Source organism: Molothrus aeneus, chromosome Z (assembly GCF_037042795.1).
Source record: "Molothrus aeneus isolate 106 chromosome Z, BPBGC_Maene_1.0, whole genome shotgun sequence".
Classification (NCBI taxonomy): Eukaryota; Metazoa; Chordata; class Aves; order Passeriformes; family Icteridae; genus Molothrus; species Molothrus aeneus.
The window spans coordinates 73,116,522-73,129,404 of NC_089680.1; positions in this window are offsets into that span (position 1 = coordinate 73,116,522).

A 12,883-nucleotide genomic window follows, 5' to 3' on the forward strand; every position below is an offset into this window, starting at 1 on the left:
CAGGTGGGGATCAGGCTCTGCTCCCGGGTAACAAGGGTCAGGATGAGAGGACAAAGCCTCAGGTTGCACCAGGGGAGGTTTAGGTTGGACATCGGGAAGAATTCTTCACAGAACGGGTGACTGGACATTGGAGTGGGCTGTCCAGGTGGAGTCACTGTCCCTGGAGGTGTTTAAGGAGAGACTGGAATGCACTCGGTGCTGTGGTCCGGGTGACAAGGCAGGGATCAGTCACAGGTCGCACTCGCTGACCTCAGAGCTGTGTTCCAGCCGGGCTGACCCTGTGATTCCCTGGTGAACCCGCGGTTCCCGGCTCCCGCAGCACGTCCCGGAGCAGGACGGTGCCAGGCGGGGGCAGCGGGACGGGGGAGGAGCGGCACCGGGTCCCGCTGGGCATCGGGGATCAGTGCCGTGCTCTGGGGGCCGGGAGAGGGAGATGGATCGGGAGGGGAGCTGGGAGCGGGATCAGGGACCGGAGTGGGAGCGGAGCCGAGAGTGGGGTCAGGAGTGGGAACGGGGGCGGGAGAGGGATTAGGATCGGGAGACGGAGCTGAGGCGGGAGTAGGAGCGGGACCAGGATCAGGGGCGGGAGCGGAGCCGGGAGAGGGAGCGGAGCCGGGAGCGGGATCAGGATCGGGAGCGGATCCGGGAGGGGGAGCTGGAGCGGGCCCGGGAGCGGAAGCGGGATCGGGTCCGGGAGCAGGATCAGGAGGGGGATCGGGATCGGGTCTGGGCGCAGGAGCGGGTCCGGGAGTGGGATCGGGATTAGGAGCGGGATCAGGAGTGGGATCAGGTCCGGGAGCGGGAGCGGGAGCGGGAGCGGGTCCGGGAGCGGGTCAGGGAGCGGAATCGGGAGTGGGATCGGGTCCGGGATTGGGAGCGGGTCCGAAATCGGGAGCGGGTCCGGGAGCGGGATCGGGTCCGGGATCAGGAGCGGGATCAGGACTGGGATCGGGAGGGGGTCCGGGAGCGGGATCCAGGAGCGGGAGCGGGATCGGGTCCGGGATCGGGATCGGGATCGGGATCGGGATCGGGATCGGGATCGGGAGCGCGCCGCGTCCCGGCAGTGGCGGGCGCGCGCCACCTGCCGGCAGGAGCGCGGAGGCTGCGCGGCCACGTGGCGCCGCCCGGGCCGGGGCGCGCCCCCGCGGCCGCCCCTGCGCGCCCCCGCGGCACCACAGGATAAACGGTGTTGGAAAAGGGCTCTGAGCGCACCGAGTGCAGCCGGTGACCGGACACCGCCTGGTCCGGCACTGAGGGCCACCTCCAGCTGCTCCTTGAACACTTCCAGGTGACTCCACCGCCTCCCTGGCCGCCCATTCCAATGCCGAGCAACATTTTCTGTGAATAAATTCTTCCTAATTCCATGGCACAGCTTGAAGTTTTGTCATCTCATCCTGTTCCCTGGGAGCAGAGCCTGACCCCCCGGCTCTTCCCTCCTGTCAGGAGCTGTGCAGAGCCACAAGGTCCCCCCTGAGCCTCCTTTGCTCCAGGCTGAGGCCACCTTACTGCATCAGCCACTCCTCATCAGATTTGTGCTCCAGACCCTTCCCCAGCCCCGTTCCCTTCCCTGGACTCACTCCAGCCCCTTGGTGTCCATTTGAATTGAGGGACTCAAACCTGGACACAGCACTTGGCCTCAGCAACCCTGAGTGCAGGGGGAAGAATCACTCCCTGGTCCTCCTGGCCGCACTATTTCTGACACAGAACACTGAAAATCTCTTCAGATGTTCTCAACCTCCTTCTCTTGTGGCCCTCTGGCATCACCAGTGACCCTTCACAGGAGCCTCCTGGCCCCAGAAACAGCCAGGACACATCCTCACCTCCCCAGCTGCCACCCCTGGGCTCTCCCCTTTTCTCCCATCCCCAAACTTCAAACCCAAGCTGTGTTCTCCATCTCTGTGGCAGTACAGCCAACATGAGCTTTCACACATGCTGGGCTTTCCCTTTTTCCAACCTGCCTCTTCTCACATCAAAAATCACAGAATTACAGAAATATAAGTTTTGGAAGGGACCTCTGGAGATCATCCAGTCCAACCCCCTTCGCCAAGGCAGGGACACCTGGAGCAAGTGACAAAGGAACATGTCCAGGTGGGGTTGGAATCTATCCAGAGAGAGAGACTCCATGATCCCCTTGGGCCCCCTGTTCCGGTGCTCTACCACCCTCAGTGGAAAGTTCTTCATCATAAGTTGGTTTAATTTATGGCCATTGCTCCTTGTCCTGTTGCTGGAAACCACCAAAAGCAGTCTGGGACCATCCTCTTGGAGATATTTATCTGCAGTAATGGCATCCCCTCTCAGTTTTCTCCAGGCTAAACAGGCCCAGCACCCTCAGACCCTGAACCATCTTTGTGGGCCTCCACTGGACCTTCTCCAGCAGCTCATTTTCCTTGTCCTGAGGAGCTCAGAACTGGACACAGCACTCTGGGTACACGGTCCCTTTGCACTGTCAGCCCAATTTAGCCCAGTTATCCAAAAGAATCTGTGTGGTGCCAGGCAGGGTGAAACAAACAAAATGTTTGCAGCTTTTCTGCTCTGCCCAGGATAGCTCCACACATGGAGTCCTTTATTCCAGTACCCACAATTGGGCCAGCATGGGTCCAGAGGCCAAGGTGGCACCAACTGAGCACCAGACACTTTGGTCTGATTTGGTTTGGGTGTGTTTTTTGTATGTGTTTGTCTTCCAGAAGCAACTGCTCTGAGCTTCAGAGTAATTACAAGCCCTGAAGCCATCTATGGGCCCAAGAAGATTTTGTGGCAGATCATTTGCCATCCACAAAAGAGGTTTTTTTTGGGGGAGGAGAGTGCGTTTTGTTCAACAAAACAAATTATGTAAATTGAACCCACAGTAGACAGCGTGGGAGACTTAGCCAAGTAGGTTATTTCCCACTAGCTCTATTGCCAGTTGTTAGAGGGACTTAAACAAAGCCAGTTTTTTTAGATTTAATCCAGAACCATTGGAGAAATAGAGAATTGACAGAGAAGCATTAGTGCTCCAGAGTCTCACTTAAATCAGGACAAGACTTGCCTCCATCGACAATCATCTGCCCTGTTAGAGCATATCAGGAGATAACGGGGAAGTAATCTCTGATAGCATCCATCTTTTTGAGGTGTTTATTCCATTGTTTCTTCTCGCAGTTCTGTACCCTGCCATGAAACACCTCGGTGCAGATTTACAAGGATTTGTGTAAAAAATAAGCTCTGTCACGTCACCACTTGCACTGATAAACCACCTGTACCTGATCCCCCTCTGGGCACTGCAGAGCAGATGGGTCCCTTTGATGCTCAGTTCCAGGTGATCACCTAAGGAAGCAGCAGCACATTCCACCATTGTCCTCCATCTTCCACGTCCTCCAAGATTTCTGGTGGAGGAACAGCCAGCAGCCATTATAAATAACAAGAATTTGTCAAGAGTCCTGTTGCTACTCTAGAATAAAATTGTAAGTGCATGAAAGTACTGCACCAGGTACATGCAGGTTTGTATCTTTTGAATGTTTACAGCACGTGTTCTGGAAAAACAGGACTGAAAAAGGCCCCCTCAGTTCTCACACAGAGTCCATATTAAGGTAGATAACTGTGTCTTATGGGTCCCTTCATAAACATTTCAAGCTCCACCTTAAACTCAGTTAATTTTTTCAGACTTATCATTTGCATGGGCGAAGAGTGACCAAGATACAAAAAATGTGAATGTCTATTTTTTATTATAGACATTATATTTTATTATAGCATAGAGAGAAAAGTGAATGAAAATGAACATTTTAAAAAAGAGACAACCTAATTAAAGTAATTCTGGCAGCACCTTTTTTAACTTCTTCTGAATAATAACCCAGCCTGTTAGCAGACCCCACAAGATCATGTTAGTGACCTACTACAGCATTGATCTGGACAACAGGTTGCCTGTAAACTCTTCTTGGCTTCACCACTGATTAGGGTACATGCTGCTAGATGGAGTCCTTCCACTAATTCCAGTAAATTTGACATCCATGCAGCTCTGAGAAACGCTGAAAAGCAACAGAGTACATGTGTGGACTACAGCAGTCACCAGGGGTTCATTAGGCTTGATGCTTATAAGGCCATGAGTAAGAAGCATTGTGCATGCAGCCCATCTGCAGTTCCAGCGCACTGTAATTCCTAAAAAATCAAATGTCATATCTGTGGATACATTGAAGTGACTACTGTCCATTTGTCAGCCAGTTAGCAGGAGTTTCAAAAGCGACTTGGAGGCAGGTAGATATTCATATCCCCAGGGCACTGCTGGAAAAGGAGCTTCAGCACGCACAAAGTCCCCTTGACTTCTGCTCTGGTGACTGAAGGACACGTGTCAGAGCCATCAGCAGCAGGGAAAATACTGATGGAGAAGCCAAAGTCTCAGATTTCCCAGGGACAGCTTCCAAGAGGAGCTCATTACTGATGGCAGGGGATGGTATTTTAAGCTGACTGAAGCCACCAGTGGGGCAGGGGACACAGTGGGAGAGGAAGGTGTCAGAGATGTGCTGCAAAGGGTAGAGAGATGGTAGGCAAAGGCACGGTGGGGAAAACAAGCACATGAATGCAACAGTGGGTGTAAATGCTGTTAAAAAGTCCTAACAAGGGCATATTTTAAACACCTCAGTTTCACATTTTTACATACATATCTTGGTTAGGCAAACAAGTCTAACCCTGTACCGCACCACCACTACTCACCACGTCAAGTACACACTTCTGTGCACAAAGGAAAAGGGATATCTGATTCCTATTGCCTGGGAAACACTGTCAGCACCCTGCACAGTTCAGCCAAGTTTGTGGCAGACCTTGCAGCCCAGCAGAATGCCAAAATACATGACCTAATGGGCTTTGCACTGCAGATGATCTCACCCTTTATTTGGTGATGAATACTTGCATTAAGTATTTGCTGAGACAAAGAGAATAAAGCAAGAGTGGTATTCATGCTGTTTGCCAAGAAAAACACCAGGATATTTGTTTATGTAATTTGCCAAAGATACCAGGTATCACAATAAACAGGCATTAGGTTAAATTTGTCAATTACTGAAACCACCTACCCAGCTGACTGCAGCTGAAACCATCATTTGGTCCTCTATTTTAAATAATTCAGAGATTACAGGGCTTTGGCTTTTGAGTCAGATACTCACTGCACACGGGTATATCATACATTGCACCTACACACTTCTCTCTTGCAGCATACAACATCAAAAACCATTCCAAAGAGAGCAGAGCCAAAGCCTCCTCTAATTTAAGCTAACAAGAAGGGATCACCACTACCTGAAGTGAGTGTGTTCATGAGCACATGCAATTCACAGTGACCTAAGAGCAGTAGAAGGTTGCTTTCACCCTTCCACCCTTCTGTGTTTTCTTTGGGATCACCCAGACCTGTCAGCTGAATTGGAAGTGAGCCTTGTAACATAGACATATTTCAAGTTTGTTGATTTACCTTGTTTTTTTTTTTCCCCAAAGTGAGAAGAAGCATGATTTTAAAACAAACAAACAAAAAAAAAACAAACGCTCTAACATGAAAAACAATAGTTCAGGAAAATTTGTACAACCTAAGGCAAGCTTAAATATTTTTCTCCTTTTTACTTTTTTACTTTAAAAAGTCTTAAAGGAAACAATATCAAGAAAATTTCTGAGCAACCTTGTACCCAGACTGAGATTTTGTGGCTGGACATTGTCTCCAAAGAGCTCCAAGATGAAGTGCTACCCTACTTTTAGGAAAGGTGTTTTAACATCCAAGCCCAGACTGTGGAATTGAAAATTATAAGGGGCAGGAGGAATGAGTAGTGTTAAAAATCGTAAGACCAATGCATTTCAAATTAAGTCTGATAAAATATGAAACAGTGAAAGTGAAATACCCTTTGAGATAGAAAAGCAGAGGGAAATGAGAGAAAACCTGAATAAGCAATGAAATAATCACATCTGACACACAGCTATATGCTGTTGAGGGTGAAATGGTTCAAAGGATCATGGTTGGGCAATAATGATCTAAGGTTCACTTCTGCTAAAGTCAATGAAGACATTGCTGCTGACTTTACCAAGATAAGGATTAGACAGCTCACAGTTTGAAGGCCAAGTGCCAGACATCTTTAAACTGATAACCTCGGAAAAAGATCCCTTGTCCATTTAAATCATCTTGAATTCAAAGACTTTGGATTAATTTTGCCAGCCTGCTCCAGCTGGGATGCAGTCATCAGTGGATAAAGTGACCATGGGAAAGTGTGTTGTAGGAAAAGAAATTCATAATGGAACACAGTTTTATTTGTACTTAGTTGAATGTTTCTTACTGGTGCTGAGTATTTTTTTCTCATACTGCAAATACTGTTATGAACAATCAGGAAAAATAACATTTGATCTGGTCATAAAGTCTGCTGAATTTCATATCAAAAAGAGCTTCAAGAGAAGCTCTGGACTCCAGATGAGCACTGTATGTGTGTGTGTGTGAGAAAGAATCCATTGTGTCCACTGAAGATCTAATCCTGAATTTAATCAGTTTCTATTTGCAGCTGTGTACCTTAAACACCAAAGCACATAGCTTTGCCATCAGGCTGTCCTTTCCATCATGAACAACTCAGTCTTCCCTTGAACAAAATATTTGACCTTCAAGTCCTAAAATCCATTCCTCTCCCAGTTTCTTGTCACACATTTCCCAACATTCACAAGCTATAAATAGAGGTAGATGGAGAGGAAAATAAAGACACTCATTCCCTTGAAACCTTTTTGACCAGAAGGATTTTGCTGCAGGAAGCAATGGAAGCACGATAACTATTTTGCTTTTAAAAACATTTGAGTTGCTCCACCTAAGCAAGGCCAGCTGATGTGTAAGGCAGTCAGCTATTTTAGTACTGCCATGGAGTTGGCCAAGGAGCTGCTGAAATACTAATTCCTTTTGACGGGAGCCCTGTAAGTTAACTCCAGACAATTACCTCTGGAACTTCTCAAAAGACAGACTTCAGCCAAGGCAAATTTTATATACATCTGGGAGGCCACATAGAAGGCAACTGTTTATTTTATAATATTGCCAGTTTCAGGGATGCCCAGTGGTTATAGGCCATTTTCAGACCCAGATACTCACTGTCAGGAGGAGACTTGTGTTGAAAATGTGCTGCGGGGGATTGTTCCAAAGACTTGATACTTGCCCTTTAAAATGTCTCTGATCTCTGGCTATGCTCCAAATAGTTCTGATAGTGCAGATTTCTATCCCCCACCCAATTTCAGTGAAAGAAAAAGAACTTTTCCCTGCATATACGGCTGGAGACAGGTTGACTGTATTTCAATTAGCAAAGCTGCTACGTGAAAGATAAATTGTAATTGGCAGGAAACTTAAATTATATGTGATTTACAGGGAATGTAAATTATATGAGTCTCAATTCTAATGCAAACCTCTTCTTTGAAAGCAGGAGTGAAACACACATGCAGATCAGCTGCTAGATCTATATCACTGTTGATGGTTTTCAGCTTAACTATTTTGTACTTATGTAACAACTTAAATGCAGGAGGTGAAATACAAGGCTTTCGTTCCTCAAAGAAAGGACCTGCATGATGTTTGGTAATCATATTTTCCTGCCTTTGGAAAAGAATAATCTGTTATCTTTTGGACGGGGTCATCAGCCAGTTGGACTAGCACAGATCCTTCAAAGCAAATACTGTTTGTTTGTTTTGGAAAATGAATTAAAAATGACTATGTACTTTCACCAAAAGAAATAATAAACTCTACAATGTATTAATAGATCCCATGGCCATTTCAGACAAGTCAAAAAACACCTTTTGGGTGTTGTGCTTCAGTAGCATGAGGGCTGCTGCACACAGAAGGTTTTGGGGCAAAACCTACCAGGATACACCTCCAACTCTACATTAAACCTGGAATACTTCCCAAGATTTAAAGTGAGGGTTCCCTCACTCTGTGAACAGCCACCGGCCCCTGTTTGTAATGCCTTTTGCCACTGCTATGTTGACAGACAAGTTAAAAGCTGAACCAAGCCCTCTGCTTCCAGGGCTGTCAGGGATGCCTCGATGCTGCTCAGAGTACATTGCTTAATCAGGACTTCTGCCCATAAGCCAAGGTTGGAAATGACTGGACCAACACCTGTATTTCTAGATCCCTGGAAAACACTAAATGGTGGCAGAAAACACAGTGACAAGGCAAAGCAGGTGAGAATCTAGAAATAGTCCAAAACACTATGTTTTTTCTACTACATTTTGAAATATGAAAGTTAAAAGTCGTCATCATCCAAGGCTGTGTGTGCAGAGCACAGGGATGCAGAACTCACAAGGAAAAACACTGTAAGCAACCAGGAACCAAGTCTTCTTCCCCTTGAGGCATCAGGGTATTGGGACTACCAGAACTGCAGAGAGAAGAGATTGCCCCCCAAAACTGAAAACAGCAGCTCAGTGATGTTCTCCACCACCGCAAGCTCAGCATCTCCCCTCACAAGCCTTACCCAGTTCTTGTGTATGACCTGTCAGCAAAATCTGCTACACCTTGGCCTTCATAACTTCAGCTCCTCAGGAATGCTGTGAATGCCCCAGTGTGGTAGTGAGCACTGGAAGACAAGTGTTGTTCACTGTGGGTGGAGTGCTGCTCCATGGATAACGCTTCCCACACTCTGGAAAGTGGTCCACACTGACCTAATTATGGATTAAAAGTGTTGGTGTGCTGATGTAACACCTTCCACGTTGGGTAATTGACTCACTCTTGGGTCTCCTTCATCAGGATCTTGACCACAGCACACAAAACCTATATGCTCCTACTCTACACAGTGATCTTCAGGTTCACATCTGTCTCAGCCAGCATCATGATGACCCCTCCCTTCTCAAATAATGTGTGTAATTCCCTTTGTGCCTTCCTTTCATCTTTTGCAGGGTGACACTCTTGCCTGCCACCCAACAGTTCTACCTCGTTAGAGCTACCAAGATTGAGTGTCTCACAGGCAAAGTAATTTCATTCTTTTCCAAACAATTACAACACTGTTACTTTGTAATGTGAATGTCAAAGGAGATAAGAGAAAATAACCACGGGAAGGTGGAAAGAACAATTTAATTCAGGAGGCAATTAAATATCTACTAGTCATAATGTGGACAAAGGGTTTGCCGTGACTCAACAAGTGATAGCTCATCAGCTCAAACACATTTAACTAGGAAGGTGCACATAAAAAACAGAGGAGGTTAGTTTAATATATTTTTTTTTTATTAGAGACTATTTTGGATAATGACAGTGAGCAGAGAGAAAGGGTAAAATGAGAACAATCGTATATATTGATGGAAGTAGCATAGCTTTATTGCGAACAGAGAAAATATAAAGACTGCACATCCCTTACAAAGAGGAATACTTTCTAAAGAAGTCTGAGGCCTGTGGCTTTGGTCCATGCCAGTGGGAATTGTGAATGCCATTTCCCACTTGGAATGATCTTTCTCTCTCCAAACCCTGTGAGTATCATGACATTTCCAATAAAATGTAGCCAGGAATTACTATGGCAAGCACACCCACAGAGGCTTGTAAACACATGTTGGAAAAGCCCTGACTAGAGCACTTACAAGACAGAATGCAACCACTCAAAGAAGATTTCATGGCTGAGGAAATAAAGGCTTTAAAATGTGCCCAAACATCATGTACAGAGGAGACTGTAATGGCTGTGCAGAACTGTTCCTCCACTTGCCCAGACTGTTTCTAAAAGCAGAGGCACATGCAAGCCCAGAACCCAGCACCTCTTCCCACCTGATGGTGAGCCAAGGACATGCAGTCCTGCAGACAGAATGCTCTGTGCTGGATCTCCAGGCCAAGATTATCACAGCAGCTTTGGAAATTTGCACACCCAAGGGGAATGGAACACTAAATGTGTTCAGAATCTTTCCAAGCATCCTCTGTTAAGTGCTCAGGCCAAAGCTTTAAATGAGCATAGATGGATCTAGAGCTGTCAATGCAATGCCAGTGTCTGAACAGAGAGAGCTGGAAACAGGATGTGCATTTTCCAATCTTGCTTTTTCCAATACACCTTAAATGGTTTTGGGGCACACGGGGACAATATTTTTGCTAGGGGAATGCCACCACGGTTGGTAATGGTCATTCAGACTTTCTCACAGCTGATCTGTAATTAATTTGGCAAAGAGTTCTGGCAGATGGCAGAACTGCTCACATCAAGCTCTCCAGACAGCAGCAGCATTCAGGCTACTTCACAGGTGATCTTGGAGTTCCTGATCCCCTCTCTTTGTGCTGAACTGTCCTGCATTTATTGGCTGTGTGAAAACATCTGCACACACACCTGTCAGTCACAATAATGCATGGCAAAGTAACCCCAAGCAAGTAAAGAAGAGATTTTTACTCTTTCAGAATAATTTAGGTTGGAAAAATACCTTTAAGATCATCAGGTCCAGTTGTATAGTCAGAGATTTGGTAAACATTACAAGACAAATGGAACAAAAGGTAAGGTGTTCTAAATTAGATCCAAGAGAGCAGTGCAGAGTGACCCATGGCTTTTCACTGTCCATATCCAGGCAAACCTTGTGCTCAGCTAATGCTAAACACAGCTCCCAGCCAAAACTTTACCAAGTTTTACAGTTTTTACCAAGTTTTACATTTTTTACCAAGTTTTACAGCTTCTCCTATCTCACAAATCACAGCCCTGAGAACCATCAGGTAATACCCTTAAGTGGGGCACCAAGGACCAAAGAATAAGAAAATTTCTGTGCTGGTGTTCCTCCTGGTTGCTGAAGCAGATTTGCACTGCACCTGTGCCTGTTTCAACACTTCCTGTATTGCTTTTTTTCCAAGAGTGTTTGTGTTTCCACAACACCGAGCACAGGCCAGATAAACAAAGTGGCTTTCCCCACTTGCTTGAGATGCTCTGTTCTTACAAAATTATGAGCTCAATAGCATAAGTTCCTACTTTTTTTTTTTTAATCAATGCCCTCTCCCGAATATTATGTGATAGGCTTAAACAGGTACTTTTAGCACCAGCTTAACATTGGAAGGGGGAAAGGACGTGACTGCTGTAAGTAAGAATAAATCACTCATTTTTTTTTCAGACTGAAGCTTTTTGAGGCTCTTCAAGAGGAGAACAATGTTTATTTTAATGTGGCTGACATCAGAAACTAACAAAGTCTCTTTTAGGACCAGATTATAGAAGTAAAACTCTTCTCTGCAACCTAAACAGCAAAGCAAGTCATCATTAGCACATGACCACAACCTGATAGATAAGAATTTCTCCCCACCATCCAAGCTTTCAAAACCCTGTATCATCACAGAAAACTTCCATGCTGTAGTATGATGGGTCTTAAAGAAAAATGCTGTCTTTTGTCATGGGGAAAAAAAAAGTTTTCTCCCTCCTTTTTACACACAGCAGATATTTGCTGAAACTTTTCATTAAACTCAAAGTCTGCTTGCTGAACAAGATGACAGCTTCCAAGAAAATTTTCTGTCAATACCTAAGCAAATGATTGAAAGCAACTGAGGAAATGACTTTTTTTTCCAAAAACTATTCATTTTAGTGTTTGACCATTTCCCCATGATGAATTAAACTGCTTTTCATAAACAATAATACTTCTAATTAAAAGAAGGGGAGAAAAAAAATTTCATCCCTGAAAAATATATTTTTTTAACAAAATATTGCTTTATTTGCTTTCTCTGCTTCCCAGACTTAAAACCAATATAGTGTTCTAGAAAATTGCTTCCTTGCAATCAAGCCCATTTTCAGATGGAAGAAAGCCCTCAGACAAAGCAGCTGTGCTTAACACTAATAATTAGTGCATCTAAAATACCCTTTCATGTTGGGTCCTGAAAGCATTCTTCAAATAATGAACTGCACAGAGGCAAGAGAAGGACTTCTGTTTCATAAGAGAGGACACACTGACAAAACAAGTGCCCACTTTTCAGAAGCAAAATAAACACTGCTGCTACAACACAGCCATGAGTCCAAGGGTCTCTCCAGCCCAGGAGCTTTTTGTTTTCCTGGTAGGGAAGATGGAAGGTGGGTTTTCTAGGGTGAAGCCAATCCTTTGTGCTCCAGATGTGCTGATCCCTGTAATTTCCCCCAAAAAAACTGTCAGCACCTTTCCCTGGGGGACAGGGTCTGAAAACAGAATATTGGAGAGCAGGTCAATGCCCTCATATGGCCACAAACTAAAAAGAGAAGTTGTTCCACTCAACACGAGGAGTAATTTCTTTCCATTGAGGGTGGCAGAGCTCTGGGACAGTGCCAGTTTGCCAGGGAGGGTGTGGAATCTCCCTCTCTGGAGACATTCCATCCCCACCTGCTCCAGGTGACCCTGCTTTGGGAGGGGGTTGGACTGTGTGGTGCCACAGAGTTCCCTTCCAGCCCCAGCCATTCTGTGATTCTCTAAAAATACTCTCCCACACCATCTGACAAAACTCAGTGAGGCCTGCCTGACTCACAACTAGTATCTAACTGCTTTCCATTTTTATCACCTGTACTGCAGGCAATGAGTTCCACAGCTTAATTACACATTGTGCAACTTAAATGGCTTTTCTTTGTTTGCTTGTTTGTTTGTTTGTTTGCTCGGGGTCAATTACTTACCAGTTCCAGCTGAAGTTGCTGTACTGTGCAAAAATCATTCCACATGCATCAGGGTCCAGTTGATTTTACAGACTTTGTGATGAGCAGTGTTCTCCTCTCCTGCTATTCTTAAGCCAGCAGTCGACCTACCGACTCAGTCACTCTCTGTGCCAAAGCCAACCCGTAACTTTTATCAGTTTTCTTGTTCTTTCCTTTCAGAAGATATCCTAGATTCACTGATCTGATGCCCCTGGATGAACAGTAAGAAGCCCACACTAGGGGCAGTTAAATTCTGAATTCTGTGTTGCCTGATGTGACTACTTTACTGCATGCCTAGATGCTTGAATGCATTTTACCAGGAATATCCTTTTTTATGCTTTCTTTTTTTT